Below are 20,780 nucleotides of genomic sequence, written 5' to 3' on the forward strand. Positions count from 1 at the left end.
ACATTATAACGCTGCACTGGTCACCCAGGTGAAAGGTCCTTGTCTGTGATCTGCCTAAGGGGGCATTGTGACATCATAACACTGTACGGGTCAACCAGGTGACAGACCCTTGTCGTTGATCTGCCTGAGGGTACATTGTGACATCATTACTCAGCATGGGGCACCCAGGAGACTGGCCCTTGTCTGTGATCTGCCTAAGGGGGCATTGCGACATCATAATTCTGCACTGGACACCCAGGTGACAGGCCCTCGTTTGTGATCCCCCTAAGGGGGCATTGTGACATCATAAGTCTGCACTGGTCACCCAGGTGACAGGCCCTTGTCTGTGATCTGTCTAAGGGGGCATTTGACATCATAACCCTGCACTGGGCACCCAGGTGACAGGCCCTTTTCTGTGATCTGCCTAAGGGGGCATTGAGACATCATATCTCTGCACTGGGCACCCAGGTGTCAGGCCCTTGTCTGTGATCTGCCTAAGGGGGCATTGTGACATCATAACTCTGCACTGGGCACCCAGATGACAGGCCCTTTTCTGTGATCTGCCTAAGGGGGCATTGTGTCATCATAAGTCTGCACGGGTCACCCAGGTGACAGGCCCTTGTCTGTGATCTGCCTGAGCGTGCATTGTGACATCATAACTCTTCCCGGTCACCCGGGTGACAGACCGTTGTCTGTGAACTGCCTAAGGGGGCATTTGACATCATAACTCTGCACTTGTCACCCAGGTGACAGGACCTTGTCTGTGATCTGCCTAAGGGTGCATTGTGACATCATAAGTCTTCCCGGTCACCCGGGTGACAGACCCTTGTCTGTGAACTGCCTAAGGGGGCATTGTGTCATCATAACACTGCACTGGTCACCCAGATGACAGGCCCTTGTCTCTGATCTGCCTAAGGGGGCATTGTGACGTCATAACTCTGTACTCGTAACCCAGGTGACAGACCCTTAACTGTGATCTCCCTAAGGGGGCATTGTGACATCACAACAATGCACGGTTCACCCAGGTGACAGACCCTTCTTTTGATCTGCCTGAGGGGTCAATGTGACATCATAACTCTGCACTGATCTCCCACGTGACAGGCCCTTGTCTGTGATCTGCCTAAGGCGGCATTGTGACATCATAATACTGCACGTGTCACCCAGGTGACAGACCCTTGTTTTAATCAGACTAAGGGGGCATTGTGACATCATAACTCTGCACTTTCCACCCAGGTGACAGACCCTTGTCTGTGATCTGCCTAAGGGGTCATTGTGAAATTATAACTCTGCACTGGTCACCCAGGTGACAGGCCGTTGTCTGTGATCTACCTAAGGTGCCTTGTGACATGATAAGTCTGCACTTGGCACCCAGGTAACAGGCCGTATTCTGTGATCTGCCTAAGTGGCATTGTGACATCATATCCCTACACTGGGCACCCAGGTGACAGAAACTTCTTTGTGATCTGCCTAAGGGGGCATTGTGACATCAATCCCTCCAGTGGTCACCCAGGTGACAAGCCCTTGTCTGTGATCTGCCTAAGGGGGCATTGTGACATCATAACTGTGCACGGGTCACCCAGGTGACAGGCCCTTGTCTGTAATCTGCCTAAGGGTGTGTTGTGACATCACAAATCTGCACTGGTCTCCCAAATGACAGACCCTGGTCTTTGATCCGTCTTAGGGGGTATTGTGACACCATAATTTTGCACAGGTCACCCAGGTCACAGACCCTGGTCTTAGATCTGCTTAAGGGTGCATTGTGACATCATGACCCTGCACTGGTCACCCAGGGGACAGAGTGTTGTGTTTGATTTGCCTAAGGGGGGATTGTGACATCATAGCTCTGTACTGGTCACCAAGGTGACAGACCCTTTTCTGTGATCTGCCAAAGGAGTCATTGTGAAATCATAATTCCGTACTTGTCACCCAAGTGACGGACCGTTGTCTGTGATCTGCCTAAGGGGATAGTGACATCTTAATTTTATACTGGTCACCCAGGTGACAGACCCTTGTCTTTGACCTGCCAAAGGGGGCATTGTGACATCATAACTCTGCACTTTTCACCCAGGTGACAAGCCCCTGTCTGTGATCTGCCTAAGGGGGCATTTTGACATTACAGCTTTGCACTGGTCACCAAGGCGACAGACCCTTTTCTGTGATCTGTCTAAGGGATCTTTGTGACATCATAACTCTGCACTGCTCACCCAGGTGACAGACCCAGGTCTGTGATCTGCCTAATGGTGCATTGTGACATCATAACTCTGCACTGGTCACCGTGGTCACAGGCCCTTGTCTCTGATTTGCCTAAGGGGGCATTGTGACATCATATCTCTGCACTGGTCACCCAGGTGACAGGCCTTTATCTGTGATCTGTCTAAGGGGGCATTGTGACATAATATCTCTGCACTGGGCACCCAGGTGACAGACCCTTGTCTGTGATCTGCCTAAGGGGTCATTGTGACATCACAACTCTGCACGTGCCACCCAGGTGACAGGCCCTTGTCTATGATCTGCCTAAGGGCTATTGTGACATCTTAAATCTGCACGGGTCACCCAGGTGACAGACCCTTGTCTCTGATCTGCCTAAGGGGGCATGGTGACGTCATAATTCTGCACGTGTCACCCAGGTGACAGACCCTTGTCTGTGATCTGTGAAAGGGGGCATTGTGACATCATAACACTACACGGGTCACTCAGGTGACAGACCTTTGTCTGTGATGTGCTGAAGGGGGCGTTGTGACATCATCACACTGCACAGGTCACCCAGGTCACAGGCCCTTGCCTGTGATCTGCCTAAGGGGGCATTGTGACATCATAACACTGCACGGGTCACCCAGGTGCCAGTCCATTGTCTGTGATCTGCCTAAGGGGGCATTGTGACATCATAACTCTGCACTGGACACTCATTTGACAGGCCCTTGTCTGTGATCTGACTAAGGGGCCATTGTGACATCATAGCTCTGCACAGTTCACACAGATGACGTCCCTTTTCTGTGATCTGCCTAAGGGTGCATTGAGACGTCATAATTCTGCACTGGGCACCCACGTGACAGGACTTTGTCTGTGATCTGCCTAAGGGGTCATTGTGACATCATAACTCTGCACTGGTCACCCAGGTGACATGCGCTTGTCTGTGATCTGCCTAAGGGGGCATTGTGACATCATATCTCTGCACTGGACACCCAGGTGACAGACTCTTTACTTTAATCTGCCTAAGGGTGCATTTTGACACCATAACTCAACACTGGTCTGCCAGGTGACAGGCCTTTGTCTTTGATCTGCTAAGGGGGCATTGTGACAACATAAGTCTTCACTGGTCATCCAGATGACAGGCCCTTGTCTTTGATCTGCCTAAGGGCGCATTGGGACATGACAACTCTGCTCTGGTCACCCATGTGACAGGACCTTGTCTTTCATCTGCCTAAGGGTTAATTGTGACGTCATAACTCTGCACTGGTCACCGAGGTGACAGGCACAGGCCTTTGATCTGCCTAAGGGGAATTGTGACATCATAACCCTGCACTGGGCACCCAGTATATAATACATATTTGGTGAAATTTAATATTTCATGTAAACTATATAAGATGTATTTGGTGTAAGTTTATATATTATGCACAGTACATAATATATGTTTGGTGTACTTTGATACTTTATGTACACTACAATATATATTTTGTGCACATTGATTGTTTTGTACAGTATATAATATTTATTAGGTGTACTTTGATATTTTGTGTACAGTATATAATATACATTTGGTGTACTTTCACATTTTATGTACAGTATATAATATATATTTGGTGTACTTTGATATGTTATGTATAGTATATAATATATAATTGGTGGACTTTGATATTTTATGTACAGTATATAATATATATTTCGTGTACTTTGATGTTTTATGAACAGTACATAATATATATTTGATGTACTTTGACATTTAATGTGCAGTATGTAATATCTATTTTGTGTAGTTTGATATTTTATGTACAGTATATAATATATATTTTGTGTATTTTTATTGTTTATGTACAGTATGTAATATATATTTGGTGTACTTTTATATTTTAAGTACAGCATATAATATATATTTGGTGCACTTTGATATTTTATTTACAGTATATAATATATATTTCATGTACTTTGAAATATTATGTAAACTATATAATATATTTTGTGTATTTTGGTATTTTACCTACAGTATATTATATATGGTGTACTTTGATATTTTATTTACAGTATATATTATATACATTGTGTACTTTGAAATTTTATGTACAGTATATAAGATATATTTGGTATATTTTCATATTTTATGTACAGTATAAAATATATATTTGGGGCACTTTAATATTTTATATAAAGTATATAATATATATTTGGGTTACTTTGATATTTTTTGTACAGTATATAATAAATATTTGGTGTACACTGAAATTTTACGTGGAGTATATAATACAACTTTGGTTTACTTTGATATTTTATATGCAGTATATAATATATATTTGGTGTAATTTGATATTTTATGTACAGTATATAATATATATTTGGTGTACTTTGATATTTTATGTAGAGTATATAATATATATTTGCTGTAATTTGATAATTTATGTACAGTATATAATATATATTTTGTGTACTTTGATATATTATGTTACAATTATAATATATATTTCGTGTACTCTGTTATTTTATGTACAGTATTTAATATATATTTGGTGTACTTTGATATTTTATGTACAGTATATAACATTCATTTGTTGTACTTTGATATCTTATGTACAGTATAGAATATATACTTTGGGTACTTTGGTATTTTTTGTACAGCATATAATATATATTTGTGTACTCTGATACTGTATGTACACTGCATAATATATTTTTGGTGTACTGTGATATTTTATGGACGGTATATAATATATATTAGGTATACTTTGATATTTTATGTACAGTATATAATATATATTTGGTGTATGTTGATATTTTATGTACAGTTTATAATATATATTTTCCGCAGTTTGATAATTTTTGTACAGTATATAATATATATTTGGTGTACTTTAATATTTTATGTACAGTATATAATATTTAGTTGGTGTACATTGATATTTTCTATACAGTACAAAATATATATTTGGTGTAGTTTGACATTTTATTTACAGTACATAATATATATTTGATGTAATTTTGTATTTTATGTACAGTATATAACATATATTTGGTGTACTTTGATATTTTATGTACAGTATATAATATATATTTTGTGTACTTTGATATTTTTTGTACACTCTATAATATATATTTGGTGTATTTTTATATTTTATGTACAATATAAAATATATATTTGTTGTACTTTGATATTTTATCTACACTATATAATATATATTTGGTGTACTTAGATATTTTACGCAGAGTATAGAACATATATTTTGTGTACTTTGATACTTAATGTACACTATATTCTATATTTGGTGTACTTTGATATTTTATGTAGAGTATATAATATGTAGGGAGTAATTTGATATTTTATATGCAGTATGCAATATATATTTGCTATACTTTTATATTTTATGTACAGTATATAATGTATATTTGGGGTCCTTTTATACTTTATGTACACTATATTATATATTTGGTGCACTTTGATATTTTATGTACAGTATATAATAAATATTACGTATAGTTTGATATTTTATGTACAGTATATAATATATATTCAGTGTACTTTGATATTTTATGTACAATATATAATATATATTTGGTGTCCTTTGATATTTTATGTACAGTAAATAATATATATTTGGTGTACTTTTATAATTTATATACAGTACAAAATATATATTTGGTGTATTTTTATATTTTATGTATAGTATGTAATATATATTGGGTGTACTTTATTATTTTATGTACAGTATAAAATAAATCTTGTTTATAATTTTATATTTTATGTACAGTACATAATGTATATTTGGTGTATTTGAAATATTATATACAGTTTATAATATATACGATGTACTTTACTATTTTATGAACAGTATATATTTTTGCTTTACTTTTATATTTTATGTACAGTATATAATATATATTTGGTGTAACTTGATCCTTTATGTACACTATATAACCTTTATTTCGTGTACTTTGATATTTTATGTACATCATATAATATATTTTAGCTATAATTTGATATTTTATGTACAACACAGCATATATTTTTTGGATATTTTGATATTTTACGTACTGTATATAATGTATATTTGGTGTACTTTTATATTTTATGTACAGTATATAATATATATTTGGTGTACTTTGATACTTTATGTACACTATATAATCCTTATTTGGTGTACTTTGATATTTTATGTACAGTATTTAATATATTTTAGGGATACTTTGATATTTTATGTACAGCACAGAATATATTTTTGGTGTACTTTGATATTTCATGTACAGTATATGATATATATGTGGTGTAATTAGATATTTTATGTAAAGCATATAATAAACTTCCTGTACTTTGATAGTTTATGTACACTATATTACATATTTGGTGCACTTTGATATTTTATGTACGTTAAATAATATATATTGTGTATATTTTGATATTTTATGTACAGTATATAACAGATATTTGATGTAATTTTTGATATTTTCTGTAGATGAAATAATATATATTTGATGTACTTTTTGATATTTCATGTACACTATATAATGTATATTTGGTGTACTTTTTGATACTTTATGTACAGTATATATGATATATTTGGCATGCTTTTTGATATTTGATGTAGAGTATGTAATATATATTTGGTGTACTTTTTGATATTTTATATACATGATGTAATATATATTTGGTGAAGTTTTTGATACTTTATGTAAAGTATATAAAATATATTTGCTGTACTATTTAATATTTTATGTACAGTATAATAAATATATTTGGTGTAGTTTGGTATTTTATGTGCAGTATATAATATATATTTGGTGTACTGTTTGATATCTTATGTACAGTATATAATATATATTTGCTGTAGTTTTGGATATTTTACATAGGGTATATAATATATATTTGGTGTAATTTTTGATATTTTATGTACAGTATATAATATATATTTGGTGAAATTTTTGACATTTTATGTATAGTATATAACATATATTTGCTGTACCTTTTTATATTTCATGTACAGTATATAATAAATATTTAGTGTACATTTTCATGTTTTATGTACAGTACATAATGTAAATATGGTGTACTTTTTTATATTTTATGTACAGTATATAATACATATTTGCTGTACTTTTTGATATTCCATGTACAGAATATAATGTATATTTGGTGTACTTTTTGACATTATATGTATACTATATTATATATTTGGAGTACTGTTTGATATTTTATCTACAGTATATAACATATATTTGGTGTACATTTTGATATTTTACATATGGTATATAATATATACTTGGTGTACTTTTGGATATTTTATGTAGAGTATATAATATATAAATGGTGTACTTTTTGATACTTTATGTACACTATATAATATATACTTGGTGAAATTTTTGATATTTTATGTACAGTATATAACATATATTTGTTGTATTATTTGATATTTTATGTACAGTGTAAAATGTATGTTTGGTGTAATATATGATATTTTATGTACACTATATAATATATATATGCATTTATTTTTTATATTTCATGTACAATGTATAATGTATATTTGGTGTACTTTTTAATATTTTATGGACAATATACAATATATATTTGGTGTAAATTTTGATATTTTATGTAGAGTAAATAATATATATTTGCTGTACTTTTTGTTATTTTATCAACAGTTTACAATATACATCTGGTGTACTTTTTGATATTTTATGTACAGAATATAAAATATATTTGCTGTACTTTTTATATTATGTACAGTGTATAATGTATATTTGGTGTACTTTTTGATTTATTATGTACAGTATATAATATATATTTGCTGTACTTTTTCATATTTTATGTACTGTATATTATAGATTTTTTATATAATTTGATATTTTATGTAGAGTATAAAATTGATATTTGGTGTAATTTTTCATATTTTATGTACAGTATATAATATATATTAGGCGTCCTTTCTGATATTTTATGTACAGTATATAAAAGTTATTTGGTGAACTTTTTGACATATGTAAAGTATATCATATATATTTGGTGTACTGTTTGACATTTTATGTACAGAATATAAAATATATTTTGTGTAATTTTGAATATTTTATGTAGGGTACATAGTATATATGGTGTACTTTTTAATATTTTTGTACAGTATATAATACAAATCTGGTGAACTTCCTGATATATTATGTGTAGTATGTTGCATATGTTTGCTGTACTATTTGATAATTTATGTACAGTATATAATGTATATTTGGTGTACTTTTTATATTTTATGTACAGTATATAGTATATATTTGCTGTACTTTTTTATATTTTATATACTGTATATAATACATATTTGGTGTAATTTTTGATATTTTATGTACACTACATAATACATATTTGCTGTACCTTTTGATATTTCATGTACAGTATATAATGTATAATTGGTGTACTTTTTGATATTTTATGTACAGTATAGAATATATACTTGGTGTAATTTTTGATATTTCATGTACAGCATATAATATATATGTGCTATAGTTTTTGATATTTCATATAGAGTATATAATGTATATTTGGTGTACTTTTTGATATTTTTTGTACAGTATATAATATATATTTGGTGTACTTTTGATATTTTATGTAGAGTAAATAATACATATTTGCTGTACATTTTGATATTTTATGTAAAATATATAACATATATTTGGTGTACTATTTGATATTTTATGTACTGTCTATAATATATATTTGTTGTACCTTTTGATATTTTATGTACAGTACATAATATATATTTGGTATATATACTATACCCTACATAATCTATCAAAAATACAGCAGATGTATATTATGTGCTGTACATAAAATATCAAAAAGAACACCAAATGTATATTATATACTATATACATAATATCAAAAATTAAACCAAATATATATTATGTACTGTACAGAAAATATAAAATTGTACACCATGTATATATGATATAATACACATAAAATATCATCCAAAATTCCACCAAATATATATTACATACTGTAAAAATATTTCAAATTTATAGCAAATATATATTATATACAGTACATCAGATATCAAAAAATACACCAAATATATATTATATACAGTACATAAAATATCAAAAAGTACACCAAATATACATTATATACTGTACATGAATAATCAGAAAGTACAGCCAATATGTATTGTATACTGTACATAAATTGTGAAAAAGTAAACCAAATATATATTATAAACTTTACGTAAAATATCAAAAACTACAGCAAAAATATATTGTATATTGTACACAAAATATCAATAAGTACACCAAATATTTATTATATACTGTACATAAAATGTCAAAAAGGACACAAAATATACTTTATATACTGTATATGAAATATCAAAAATTACAGCAAATATATATCATATACCATAAACAAAATATAAAAATTACTCCAAATTTATAGTTTGTACTGTACATAAAATATCAAACATACAGGAAATATATATTATTTACTATACATAAAATATGAGAAAGTACACCAAATATATATTATATACTGTACATAAAATATGAAAAAGAACACCAAATATACATTAGATACTGTACATGAAATATCAAATATTTTCGCAAATATATATTATACACTGTACATAAAATATCAAAAATATACCAAATATATATTATATACTGTACATAAAATATCAAAAAGTGCAGCAAATATATATTATTTACTATACAAAATATATCAAAAAGTACACCAAATATATAGTAGATACTGTACATAAAATACCAAAATGTACACAAAATATACATTATATACTGTACATGAAATATCAAAAATACAGAATATATATGTTACATAGTGTAAATAAAATATCAAAAACTACGTCCAATTTATATTTTATACTGTACATAAAATATAAAAAAGGACACCGAATATATATTATATACTGTACATAAAATATCAAAAATTACAGTATATATAATATACTGTACATAAAATATGAAAAATTACACCAAATATACATTATATACTTTAAATAAAATATCAAAAATTACAGTATATATATTATATACTGTACATAAAATATGAAAAATTACACCAAATATTCATTATATACTGTACGTAAAATATCAAATACTACAGCACACTTGTGTTATATACTATACTGAAAATATCAAAGATCATCAAATATATATTATTTACTGTACATAAAATATCAAAAAGTACTCCAAATATACATTATATACTCTAGATAAAATACAAAATGTACAAATAAAAAGTACACCAAATATTATATACTGTACACAAAATGTCAAAGTACACCAAGTATATATTTTATACTGTACATAAAACATGAAAGTACACCAAGTATAAATTCTGTACTGTACATAAAATATAAAAGAACACCAATTATATATTAAACACTGTACACAAAATATCAAACCAAACCAAATATTTATTATATAATGTACATAAAATATCAAAGTACACCAAATACATATTATATAGTGTACATGAAATATCAAATTTCACCAAATATATATTATATCCTGGGTGTCCAGTGCAGGGTTATGATGTCACAATGCCCCCTTAAGCAGATCACAGACAAGGGCTGGCACCTGGGTGACCAGTGTAGATTTATGATTTCACAATGCCCCCTTAGGCAGATCACAGACAAGGACCAGTCACCTAGGTGACCCGTGCAGAGTTATGATATGACAACGCCCACTTAGACAGATCACAGTCACAGGCTTGTCACCTGGGTTACCGCTGCAGTGTTATGATGCCACAATTTCTCTTTAGGCAGATCACAGACCAGGGCCTGTCACCTGGGTGACCGGTGTAAAGTTATGATTTCACAATGGCCCCTTAGGCAGATCAGAGACAAGAGCCAGTCACCTGGGGGCCCATTGCACAATTATGATGTCACAATGCCAACTTAGGCAGATCACAGACAAGGGCCTGTCCCCTGGCTGACCAGTGCAGAACTATTATGTCACAATGCCCCCTTAGGCAGATCACAGACAAGGGTCTGTCACTTGGGTGACCAGTGCAGTGTTATGATGTCACAATGCCCCTTAGGCAGATCAAAGAGAAGGGTCTGTCACCTCGGGGATCCGTGCAGAGTTATGATGTCACAATGCCCCCTTAGGCAGATCAGAGAAAATCGTCTGTCACCTGGGTGACCCGTGCAGTGTGATGATGTCACAATGCCCCCTTAGGCAGATCACAGACAACGGTCTGCCTCCTGTGTGACCCGTATACAGTTACGATGTCACAATAACCCCTTAGGCAGATCACGGACAAGGGTCTGTCACCTGGGTCACCCGTTCAGAGTTATGATATCACAATGCCCCCTTAGCCAGATCACAGAAAATGGTCTGGCCCCTCGGTGACCTGTGAAGTGTTATGATGTCACAATACCCCCTTAGGCAGATCACAGACAAGGGCCTGTCACCTGAGTGACCCGTGAAGAGGTATGATGTCACACTGCCCCCATAGGCAGATCACAGGCAAAGTTCTGTAACCTGGGTGGCCCGTGCCGAGTTATGATATCACAATGCCCCCTTAGGCAGATCACAGCCAAGACTCTGTCCCCAGGATGACCCGCGCAGTGTTATGATGTCTCAATGCCCCCTTAGGCAGATCACAGACAAGGGTCTGTCACCTGAGTGACCAGTGTAGAGTTATGATGTCACAATGCCCCCTTAGGCAGATCAGAGACAAGGGTCTGTCACTTCAGTGACCAGGGCAGTGTTATGATGTCACAATGCTCCCTTAGGCAGATCAAAGACAAGGGTCTGTCACCTCGGCGACCCGTGCAGAGCGATGATGTCACAATGCCCCCGTAGGCAGATCACAGACAATGGTCTGTCACCTGGGTGACCAGTGCATAGTTATGAAGTCACAATGCCCCCTTAGGCAAATCACAGACAAGGGCCTGTCACCTGAGTGAGCAGTGCAGAGTTATGATGTCACAATGCCCGCTAAGGGAGATCACAGGCAAGTGTCTGGCACCTGGGTGACCAATGGAGAGTTATGATGGCACAATGCCCCCATAGGCAGATCACAGACAAGGTTCTGTCACCTGGGTGAATAGTGCAGAGGTATCATGTCACAATGCCCCCTTAGGCAGATCACAGACAATGGTCTGGCACCTGGGTGACCCGTGCAGAGTTGTGAAGTCACAAAGCCCCCTTAGGCAGATCACAGACAACGGCCTGTCATGTGGGTGACCCGTGCAGAGGTATGATGTCACAATGCCCCCTTAGGCAGATCACAGACAAGGGTCTGTCACCTGGGTGGCCCGTGCTGGATTATGATGTCACAATGCCCCCTTGGAGAGATCATAGACAAGGGTCTGTCACCTCGGTGACCCGTGCCAAGTTATGAGATCACAATGCCCCCTTAGGCAGATCACAGCCAAGGGTCTGTCTCCTGGGTGACCAGCGTAGAGTTACGATGTCACAATGCCCCCTTAGGCAGATCACAGACAAGGGCCTGTCAGCTTGGTGACCAGTGCATAGTTATGATGTCACAAGGCCCAATTAGGCAGATCAGAGATGAGGGCCTGTCACCTGGGTGACCAGTGCAGAGTTATGATGTCACAATGCTCCTTTAAGCAGATCACAGGCATGGGTCTGTCACCTAGGGGCCCAATGCAGGGTTATGATGTCACAATGACCCTTTAGGGAGATCACAGACAAGGGCCTGTCAACTGCCTGCCCAGTGCTGAGTTAAGGTGTCTCAAGGCCACTTAGGTAAATCACAGACCACGGCCTCTCACCTGGGTGACCAGTGCACAGTTACGATTTCACAATGACCCCTTAGGCAGTTCACAGACAAGGGCCTGTCACCTGGGTGACCGGTGCAGATTTATGATGTGACAATACCCCCTTAGGCCGATCACAGTCACAGGCCTGTCACCTGGTTTACCGGTGCGGACTTATGATGCCACAATGCCCCCTTAGGCAGATCACAGACAAGGGCCTGCCACCTGGGTGACCGGTGTAGAGTTATGATTTCACAATGCCCCCTTAGGCAGATCAGAGACAAGGGTCTGTCACCAGGATGCCCATTGAATAATTGTGATGTCACAATGCCAACACAGGCAGATCACCGACAAGGGGCTGTCATCTGGGTGACCAGTGCAGAGTTATGATGTCACAATGCCCCTTATGCAGATCACAGACAGGGGCCTGTCACCTGGGTGATCAGTGGAAAGTTATGATGTCACAATGCCCCCTTAAGCAGATCACAGACAAGGTTCTGTCACCTGAGTGACCAGTGCGTAGGTATCATGTCACAATGCCCCCTTAGACAGATCACAGACAAGGGTCTGTCAGCTGTGTGACCCGTGCAGAGTTATGATGTCACAATGCCCCCTTAGGCAGATCACAGCCAAGGCTCTGTCACCTGGGTGACCCGTGCCACGTTATGATGTCACAATGTCCCCCTAGGCATATCACAGACAAAGGTCTGTCACCTGGGTGAGCAGTGCAGAGTTATGATGTCACAATGCAACCTTAAGCAGATCAGAGACAAGGGTCTGTCACCTGGGTGACCCGTTCAGAGTTATGATGTCACAATGCCCCGTTAGGCAGATCACAGACAATTATCTGGCACCTGGGTGACCCGTGGAGAGCTATGATGTTACAATGCCCCCTTGGGCAGATCACAGACAAGGGCCTGTCACCTGGGAGACCCATGCAGAATTATGATGTCACAATGCCCCCTTAGCAGATCACAGACAAGGGCCTGTGACCTGGGTGACCAGCGGAGAGCTATGATGTCACAGTGTCCCCTTAGGCAGATCACAGAGACGAGCCTGTCACCTGGGTGCCCAGTTCAGAGATATGATGTCACAATGCCCCCTTAGGCAGATCACAGACAAGGGACTATCATCTGGGTGCCTAGTGCAGAGTTACGATGTCACACTGCCACCTTAGGCAGATCCCAGACAAGGGCCTTTCACCTGTGTGACCAGTGCAGATTTATGACGTCACAATGTCCCGTTAGGCTGATCACAGACAAGGGCCTGTCACCTGAGTGCCCAGTGCAGAGTTATGATGTCTCAAGGCCCCTTAGGTAAATCACATACAACGGCCTGTCACCTCGGTGACCAGTGCAGAGTTTTGATTTCACAATGCCCCCTTAGGCAGATCACAGAGAAGGGCCTGTCACCTGGATGACCAGTGCAGAGTTATGATGTGACAGTGCCCCCTTAGGCCGATCACAGTCACAGGCCTCTCACCTGGGTTACCGGTGCAGAGTTATGATGCCACAATGCCCCCTTAGGCAGATCACAGACAAGGGCCTGTCACCTGCGTGACCAGTGTTGTGTTATGAATTCCCAATGCCCCCTTAGGCAGATCAGAGACAAGGGCCTGTCACCTGGGTGCCCATTGCAGAGTTAGGATATCACAATGCCAACTTAGGTAGATCAAAGACAAGGGCCTGTCACCTGGGTGACCAGTGGAAAGTTGGGATGTCACAGTGTCCACTTCGGCAGATCTCAGACAAGGGCCTCTCACCTGGGTGACCAGTGCAGAGTTAAGATGTCACAATGCCCCCTTAGGGAGATCACAGACAAGGATCTGTCACCTGAGTGACCAGTTCAGATTTATATTGTCACAATGCCCCCTTAGGCAGATCACAGACAAGGTTCTGTCACCTGGGTGCCCAGTGTAGGGTTATGATGTCACAATGCTCCGTTAGGCAGATCACAGACAAGGGCCTGTCACCTGGGTGACCAGTGCAGAGTTATGATGTCACAATGCCCCCTTAGGCAGATTACAGACAAGGGCCTGTCACTTCTGACCAGTGTAGAGTTATGATGTCACAATGCCCCCTTAGGCAGATCAGAGACAAGGGACTGTCACCTGAGTGCCCAGTGCAGAATTATGATGTCAGAATGCACACTTAGGCAGATCACAGACAAGGGCCTGTCACCTGGGTGAACAGTTGAAAGTTTTGATATCACAATGCCCCCTGAGGCAAATCTCTGGGAAGGGCATGTCACCTGGGGGACCAGAACAGAGTTATGATGTCACAATGGCCCCTTAGGCCGATCACAGACAAGGGCCTTTCACCTGGGTGCCCAGTGCAGAGTTATGATGTCACAATGAACCTTTGGGCAGATCACAGATAAGGGCCTGTCACCTGGGTGACAAATACAGAGTTTTGATGTCACAGTGCCCCCTTAGGCAGATCACAGAAAAGGGCCTGTCACCTGGGTTACCAGTGCAGAGTTATGATGTCACAATGCCCCTTATGCAATTCACAGACAAGGGTCTGTCACCGGGGTGACTAGTGCATACTTATGATGTCACAATGCTCCCTTAGGCAGATCACCGAAAATGGCCCATCACCTGGGTGCCCAGTGGAGAGTTATGAAGTCAAATGCCCCTTTGACAAATCACAGGCAAGGGCCTGTCACTTGGCAGACCACTGCACTGTTATGATGTCACAATGCCACCTTAGACAGATGACAGTCAAGGGCTTCTCACCTGGGTGTCCAGTGTAGAGTTATGATGTCACAATGCCCCCTTAGGCAGATCACAGACAAGGGTCTGTCACCTGAGTGACCAGTTCACATTTATGATGTCACAATGTCCCCTTAGGCAGATCACAGACAAGGGCCTGTCACCTGGGTGAACCGTGCAGAGTTATGATATCACAATGCACCCTTAGGCAGATCACAGACAAGGGCCTGTCACCTGGGTGACCCGTGCAGAGTTATGATGTAACAATGCCCCCTTAGGCAGATCACAGACAAGGGCCTGTCAGAAGGGTGACCAGTGCATAGTCGTGATGTCACAATGCTCCTTAGGCAGATAACAGACAAGTGCTGGTCACATGGGTGACCAGTGCAGAGTTATGATGTCACAATGCCCCTAAGGGAGATCACAGAAAACGGTCTGTCACCTGGGTGACCAGTGGAGAGTTATGATGTCACAATGATCCCTGAGGCATATCACAGACAAGGTTCTATCACCTGGGTGCCCAGTGTAGGGTTGTGATGTCACAATGCCCCATTAGACAGATCACAGACAAGGGCATGTCACCTGGGTGAAAGCTGCACAGTTATGATGTCACAATACACCCTTAGGCCGATCACAGAGAGGGGCCTGTCACCTGGGTTACCGGTGCAGAGTTATGATGTCACAATACCCCCTTAGGCAGATCACAGACATGGGCCTCTCACCTGGTGACCAGTGAAGAGTTATGATGTCACAATGTCCCCTTAGGCAGATCACAAACAAGGGCCTGTCGCCGGGGTGACCAGTGCAGTATTAGGATGACACAATGTCTCATGAGGCACATCACAGACAAGGGTGTGTCACCTGGGAGACCAGTGCAGAGTTATGATGTCAGATTGACACCTTAGGCAGATCACAGACAATGGTCTGGCCCCTGGTTGAGCCGTGCATAGTTATGATGTCACAATGCCCCCTCAGGCATATCACAGACAAGGGTCTGTCACCTGGGTGACACGTGCAGTGTTATGATGTCACATGCCCCCTTAGGCAGATCACAGACAAGGGCCTGTCAGCTGGGTGACCCGTGCAGAGTTATGATGTCACAATGCCCCCATAGGCAGATCACAAGCAAGAGCCTGTCACCTCCGTACCCACTGCAGAATTATGATGTCACAATGCCCCCTTAGGCAGATCACAGACAAGGGCCTGTCAGCTGGGTGACCACTGCAGAATTATGATGTCACAATTCCACCTTAGGGAGATCACAGACAAGGGCCTGTCACCTGGGTGACCAGTGCAGAGTTATGATGTCACAATGCCCCCTGAGGCAGATCACAGGCAAGGGTCTGTCACCTGGGTGACCAGTGCAGAGTTATGATGTCACATTGCCCCTTAGGCACATCACAGACAAGGGACTGTCACCTTGGTGAGCCGAACACAGTTATGATGTCATAATGCCCCCTTTGGCAGAACACAGACAAGGGCCTGTCATCTGGGTGTCCCGTGCAGTGTTATGATGTCACAATGCCCCCTTAGGCAGATCACAGACCAGGACCTGTCACCTGGGTGACCACTGCAGAGTTATTATATCACAATTAAACCTTAGGCAGATCACAGACAAGGGCCTGTCACGTGGGTGACCAGTGCAGAGTTATGATGGCACAATGCAACCTCAGGCAGATCACAGACAAGGGCCTGTCACCTGGGAGCCCAGTGCAGAGTTATGATGTCACAATGCCCCCTTAGGCAGATCACAGAGAAGGGCATGTCACCTGGGTGCCCCGTGCGGAGTTATGTTGTCACATTGACCCCTTAGGCAGATCACAGACAAGGGCCTATCTCCTGGGAGCCCAGGGCAGGTTTACGATGTCACAATGCCCCATTAGGCATACCACAGACAAGGGCCTGTCACCTGGGTGCCCAGTGCAGAGTTATGATGTAACAATGACCCCTTAGGGAGATCACAGACAAGGGCCTGTCACCTAGGGGCCCAGTGCAGAGTTATAATGTCACAATGCCACCTCAGACAGATCACACACAAGGGACTGTCACTTGGGAGCCCAGTGCTGAGTTATGATGTCACAATTCCCCCTTAGGCAAATCACAGAGAAGGGCATGTCAACTGGGTGCCCCGTGCAGAGTTATGATGTCACATTGACCCCTTAGGCAGATCAGAGAGAAGGGCCTGTAACCTGGGTGCCCAATGCAGGGTTACGATGTCACAATGCCCCCAGAGGGAGATCACAGCCAAGAGTCTGTCACGTGGGTGACCAGTGCAGAGTTAAGATGTCACATTTCCCCCTTAGGCAGATCACAGACAAGGGTCTGTCACCTGGGTGACCCGAGCTGTGTTATGATGTCATAATGACCCCTTTGGCAGATCACAGACAAGGGAATGTCACCTGGATGATCCGTGTAGTGTTATGATGTCACAATGCCCCCTTAGGCAGATCACAGAAAACGGCCTATCACCTGGGTGACCCGTGCAGTGGTATGATATCACAATGCCCCCTTAGGCAGATATCACACCAGGGCCTGTCCCCTGGGTGACCTGTTCAGAGTTATGAATTCACAATGCCCCCTTAGGGCGATCACAGGCAAGAGCCTGTCACCTGGATGCCCAGTACAGAGTTATGATGTCACAATGCACACATAGGCAGATCACAGACAAGGACCTGTCACCTGGGTGACCACTACAGAGTTCTGATGTCACAATGCCACCTTAGGCAGATCACAGACAAGGGCCTGTCACCTGGGTGCCCAGTGCAGAGTTATGATGTCACAATGCCCCCTTCGGCAGATCACAGACCAGGGCCTGTCACCTGTGTGAAGCGTGCAGAGTTACGATGTCACAATGCCCCCTTAGGGAGATCCCTGGCACGGGCCTGTCACCTGGGAGCCCAGTGCAGATTTATGATGTCACAATGCCACCTTTGGGAAATCACAGACAAGGGCATATCACCTGGTTCACCAGTACAGAGTTATACTGTCACAATGACCACTTAGGCACATCACAGACAAAGGCCTGTCACCTGGGTGCCCAGTGAAGGGTTATGATGTCACAATGCCCCCTTAGGCAGATCACAGACAAGGGCCTGTCACCTGGAATCCAGTGTAGGGTTATGGTGTCACAATGCCCCCTTAGGCAGATCACAGACAAGGACCTGTAACCTGGGAGCCCAGTGCAGAGTTATGATGTCACAACGCACCCTTAGGAAGATCACAGACCAGCGCCTACCACCTAAGTGCACAGTGCAGAGTTATGATGTCACAATGCCCCCTTAGGCAGATCACAGACAAGGGCCTGTCACCTGGGTTACAACTGCAGTTACGATGTCACAATGCCCCCTTAGGCAGATCGCACACAGGGGCCTTTCAGCTGGGTGACCAGTGAGGAGTTATGGTGTCACAATGCACCCTTAGGCAGATGACAGACAAGGGTCTGTTCATCTGGGTGACCAGTGCAGAGTTATGATGTCACAATTCCCCCCTGCCGCAGATCACTGACAGGTGTATGTCACCTGGGTTACAAGTGCCGAGTTATGATGTCACAATGCCCCCTGAGGCAGATCTCAGGCAAGGGTCTGTCACCTGGGTGCGCACTGCAGATTTATGATGTCACAATGCCCCCTTAGGCAGATCACAGACAAGGGCCTGCCACCTGGGTGCCCAGTGCAGGGTTAAGATGTCACAATGTCCCGTTAGTCAGATCACAGTCAACGGCCTGTCACCTGGGTGCCCAGTGCAGGGTTAAGATGTCACAATGTCCCGTTAGTCAGATCACAGACAACGGCCTGTCACCTGGGTGACCAGTGCGGAGTTATGATGTCACAATGCCCCTTGAGGAAGATCACAGACAAGGGCCTGTCACCTGGGTGACCAGTGCAGAATTATGATGTCACATTTCCCCCTTAGGCAGATCACAGACAACAGTCTGTCACTTGGGTCACCTGAGAAGAGCTATGATGTCATCATGCCCCCTTAGGCAGATCACAGACAAGGGAATATCACCTTGATGACCCGTGCAGTGTTATGATGTCACAATGCCCCCTTAGGCAGATCACCGACAAGGGCCTGTCACCTGGGTGTCCCATGCAGAGTTATAATGTCACCATGCCCTCTTAGGCAGATCACAGACAAGGGTATGTCACTTGGGACATGTGCAATGTTATGATGTCACAGTGACCCCTTAGGCAGATCGCAGACAAGTGTCTGCCACCTGGGTGACCCGTGCTGTGTTATGCTGTCACAAGGCCCCCTTAGGCGGATCACAGACCAGGGCCTTTCAGCTGTGTGGACCATGCAGAGTTATGACGACACAATACCCACTTAGGGAGATCACAGGCAAGGGCCTGTCACCTGGGTGCCCAGTGCAGAGTTATGATGTCACAATTCCACCATAGGGAGATCACAGACAAGGGCATGTCACCTGGGTGCTCAGTGCAGTTTTCTACTGTAACAATGACCACTTAGGCACATCACAGACAAGGGCCTGACACCTGTGTGCCCAGTGCGGAGTTATGATGTCACAATGCCCCCTTACGCAGATCACAGACAAGGGCCTGTCACCTGGGAGTACAGTGCAGAGTTATGGTGTCACAATGCCCCCTTAGGCAGATCACAGACAAGGGCTTGTCACCTGCGAGCCCAGTGCAGAGTTATGATGTCACAATGCCCCCTTAGGCCGATCACAGACAAGGTCCTGTGACCTGGGTGCCCAGTGCAGATTTATGATGTCACATTGCCCCCTAAGTCAGATCACTGACAAGGGCCTGTCACCTGGGTGACCAGTGCAGAGTTATGATGTCACAATGCCCCTTTATGCAGATCACAGACAAGGGCCGGTCACCTGGGTGACCCGTGCAGAATTATGTCACAAGGCCCCTTTAGGCATATCACAGACAAGGGTATGTCACCTGGGACACGTGAAATATTATGATGTCAAAATGCCCGCTTAGGCAGATCACAGGCACGGGCCTGTCACCTGGGTGCCCAGAGCAGAGTTATGATGTCACAATGCCCCCTTAGGCAGATCACAGACAAGGGCCTGTCACCTGGGTTACCAGTGCAGAGTTATGATTTCTCAATGCCCCCTAAGGCCGATCACAGGCAAGGGCCTGTCACCTAGTTGCCCAGTGCAGAGTTATGATGTCACAATGCCACCT

Source organism: Pan troglodytes, chromosome 23 (genome assembly GCF_028858775.2).
Source record: "Pan troglodytes isolate AG18354 chromosome 23, NHGRI_mPanTro3-v2.0_pri, whole genome shotgun sequence".
Classification (NCBI taxonomy): Eukaryota; Metazoa; Chordata; class Mammalia; order Primates; family Hominidae; genus Pan; species Pan troglodytes.